Raw genomic sequence first — 3,852 nt, forward strand, 5'->3', positions numbered from 1 at the left:
ATATTTGAGTTATTTCCAGTTTCTTTCCATTATAGATTAAACTGATATACCTTTTAGTACAACTCTTTTGTTTTCATTTGTCTTGGATAAATACCTTGTAATGGGGCTGGATTTCATGGTTAAGTATATTCTCTGTAAGAAACTGCCAAATTGTTTTGCAAAGTAGCTGTACAAATTTTACATATTCATCAGTAATGTATGTGAGTTCTAGTGCCTTCACATTCTCATCAACATTTGGTATGGTCAATCTTTCAGCCCTTCTATTGTTTATTTTCTGGTGTTCTGTATAAGAAAGCTTGGACTAAACCAAGGTCACAACGCTTGCCCTTTTGATTTCTTCTAGAAGTTTTATAGTTTTAGCTTTAATATTTAGGACTATGATCCACTGAGTTAAATTTTTGTAGAGTGTAAAAGGAGATAGAAGTTTTTTATTTCCTCCATATAGATAGCCAATTAATCCATCACCATTTGTGAAAAGACTAGCTTTCCCCAATGAATTACCATGATACCTTTGGCATCATCTCTAATATCATCCTTTTTCACAAATCCCATCTGATCTCATTCTAACTAGTCTCTCCTCACTCAATACCATCTTCACTATGGTCAAGTTTAGGTGAATGAGTGAATGAATGAATGAACAAAATTTTAAAAAATGACAACACATTAAACCCTGTAGTGCATTCTGTAACATTGCTCAGGTTCTCTTCAGAACAGAGACACTCATTCCAGCTGCCAGATGTTTTGGTTGGAGATGGCTCACAGTTGTGTCCCTCTCCGGGAACTGCTTTTACTTGCAGGAATCAGCCTTGCCCAAGGCTATTCCCCTCCTCCCTGGAGTGATCACATCCAGTGCCCTCTCACTGTGCATAAGAAAGCCTGGCCACCTGGACTTAATGTGGGACACTCTGAAGGGCCATTTCTGCTACAGAGGTCCCTGTGGGATGCAGCCTCTGCTACAGCTGCATCACAGCCAACTTTCCTTCATTCCCTGACAAGTAGTGTTTCCCAAGCAGATCTTGGGGTTTCGGGGACTATTACTTAGGGAGTCTAACCCCTGATCTTCTTTTTACTTATTTTTATTTTTAAAAATATATTTTATTGATTTTTTACAGAGAGGAAGAGAGAGGGATAGAGAGTCAGAAACATCAATGAGAAAGAAACATCAATCAGCTGCCTCCTGCACCCCCCCCACTGGGGATGTGCCCGAAACCCAGGTACATGCCCTTGACCAGAATCGAACCTGGGACCCTTGAGTACGTAGGCTGACGCTCTATCTACTGAGCCAAACTGGTTAGGGCACCTCTGATCTTCTTAAAGCTGATTATGCCATTCCTTTGCCTAATCCTTTGCCTACAGACTACAGAGTTAACTCTTAAGCTGGCATATTAAGGTGTTCACAGTCTGGCTTTAATCCATCTCTCTCTCCTCAAACTCCTCTGTCACCACTGACTCTATCCTTCAGACAACTTCATATATTTGTATCCCAAAATTTCCCATATGGTTCTCTCTCTCTCTCAGATAAACTTCTCGCCTTCTGCTCATCCTTCTGTTCTGCCTTGGATCAGATGTCAACCCCTCTGGGAAGTCTCAATTTTTTCTCCACAGCACCATGCCATCCTTTATATAAGAACTAGAGGCCTGGTGCACAATATTTGTACACTGGGAGGGGAGGGTGTCCCTCAGCCCAGCCTGCACTCTCTCCAATCTGGGACCCCTTGGGGGACATCCCTCTCACAATCCGGGACTGCTGGTTCCCAACCGCTTGCCTGCCTGCCTGCCTGATTGCCCCTAACTGCTTCTGCCTGCCAGCCTGATCACCCCCTAGCCACTCCCCTGCCAGCCTGGTTGCCCCTAACTGCCCTCCCCTGCAGGCCTGGTCCCCTCCAAGTGCCCTCCCCTGCTGTCCTGGTCATCCCTAACTGCCCTCCCCTGCTGGCCATCTTGTGGTGGCCATCTTGGACCACATGGGGGTGGCCATCTTGTGTGAGGGCATGATGGTCAATATGCATACTACCTCTTTATTATATAGAATTTATCGTCTAATGTTGAGGCAGATTAGTTTACCTATCTGACCTCCTACTAAATTGTAAGCTCCTCTACACAGGAACTGAATCCTGAGTCCTATGCTATCTTCAGTAGATTATTATCAATACATTTTCTGTTAGTGAATTAATATTAATTATCAAGAAATGTTGGGCATTGTAAAAAGTATTAGACGTTTGGAAAATTTTTGCTACACTTGGTTTCTGGTATCTTATACCTAGGCCAGCAATTTTCAACTTTTTTCATCTCACGATACACATAAACTAATTACTAAAAATCTGTGACACACCAAAAAATATACTTTTTGCTGATCTGACAAAAAATAGGTATAATTTTGATTGATCTACAAAAAGATAATAATAGTAATTACCTATTCTTTTTGCTCCAAAGTGACCTTTTAAAAAATTGGGTCCTATGCTTCTATATAAGGATTGCTGGTACCAAGAGTTAACCAATCAGACACAACCTTATTATGTTACATGTCCAATAAGATGCAACTCTATTATATGACCTATACATTTATAATTCAAGGCAGGACATTCACACTGGATGGCTGCTGTTTTATTGGATGTTGTCATTTTTTTTTATTTGACAATCTAAGGAAAGAGAGGTAAGTGCCTCTGACTAAACAATCAGGTACTGCATGTTTTAAAAATTCTTGAGGCACACCAACTGAAAATCGCTGATCTGCACTATTATCTATCTTAAAGAGAGTTTGTATTTTTTCTTAATCCTTTTTTAAATTCTTTTTTGGGGGGCAGAATTTTATGAGTTTATTAACACAAATACAATGTGTACACAATCTGTCTATTCATTTTCTTCGCTGTGCAGCCTGCATTGGGATTGGTGACTCTGATGGCCAGCTGGGCTGCTTTTTCCACCAAGGCTTTGTGGTTCTTTGAAGAGACGCTGTGAGCAGTCTCAGCACAGTGAGATCTGTTGCACATCAGCAGCACTTCAAGCTCCTTGACGTTGTGAACCAGAAACTTCCGAAAGCTGCTGGGCACATAGGCTTTGTTTTCTTGCTGCTCCCATAACCAATGCTGGGCAGCAAGATCTGGCCCTTGAATCTTCCGCGCACCCTATTGTCAGTGCCTCTGGGTTTCCGCCAGTTCCACTTAATTTTGACCTATTGGTCTGACTGGTGCCAGATGAAAACTCTTTGGTTCTTTTTGACAATCTTGGGTTTCAGGAGGGGTCTGAGGGCAGCCATGGTACTGAGTAGGAAATGGCTGCCACCTCCATAGGCAGCGCCGAGGAAGGAGGAGACTAGCCTTTTTAAATTCTTGACTACCATGTTCATCAGCAACAAATCCAGGCAAACACTTCTATATGAAATGAAAATCTAAACCTCAGGTTTTAAATGTTCTGTTTATTAAAAGGAAGGAGGAGGAGAAGAAGAAGAAACAGAAGATGAAGACGACGACTGGGGAGGACTGGGGTGGACTGGGGAGGGTTGAAATACCAACGATTTGGGGGGGGGGGGATGGATTTAGAGAGAGAGTGAGAGGGAACAAGAGAATGGCTGGCGAGAGACTGAAAATTTTCTTCCCATTCCCAAGAGGTTTATTTTTTATCTTTCTTTTTCACACTGTAAAGCAGTGGTTCTCAACCTTCTGGCCCTTTAAATACAGTTCCTCATGTTGTGACCCAACCATAAAATTATTTTCGTTGCTACTTCATAACTGTAATGTTGCTACTGTTATGAATCGTAATGTAAATATCTGATATGCAGGATGGTCTTAGGCGACCCCTGTGAAAGGGTCATTCAATTGCCAAAGGGGTCGCGGCCCACATGTTGAGAACCAC

General features: G+C 42.1%; 1 pseudogene; it reads right to left on the reverse strand.

Moving 5' to 3' along the window:
- Window positions 1-2,850: 2,850 nt before the first annotated feature.
- On the reverse strand, window positions 2,851-3,271 carry LOC132226080 (large ribosomal subunit protein eL32-like; annotated as a pseudogene).
- Window positions 3,272-3,852: the final 581 nt, after the last annotated feature.

The sequence above is a fragment of the Myotis daubentonii genome, chromosome 1 (genome assembly GCF_963259705.1).
Source record: "Myotis daubentonii chromosome 1, mMyoDau2.1, whole genome shotgun sequence".
Taxonomy (NCBI): Eukaryota; Metazoa; Chordata; class Mammalia; order Chiroptera; family Vespertilionidae; genus Myotis; species Myotis daubentonii.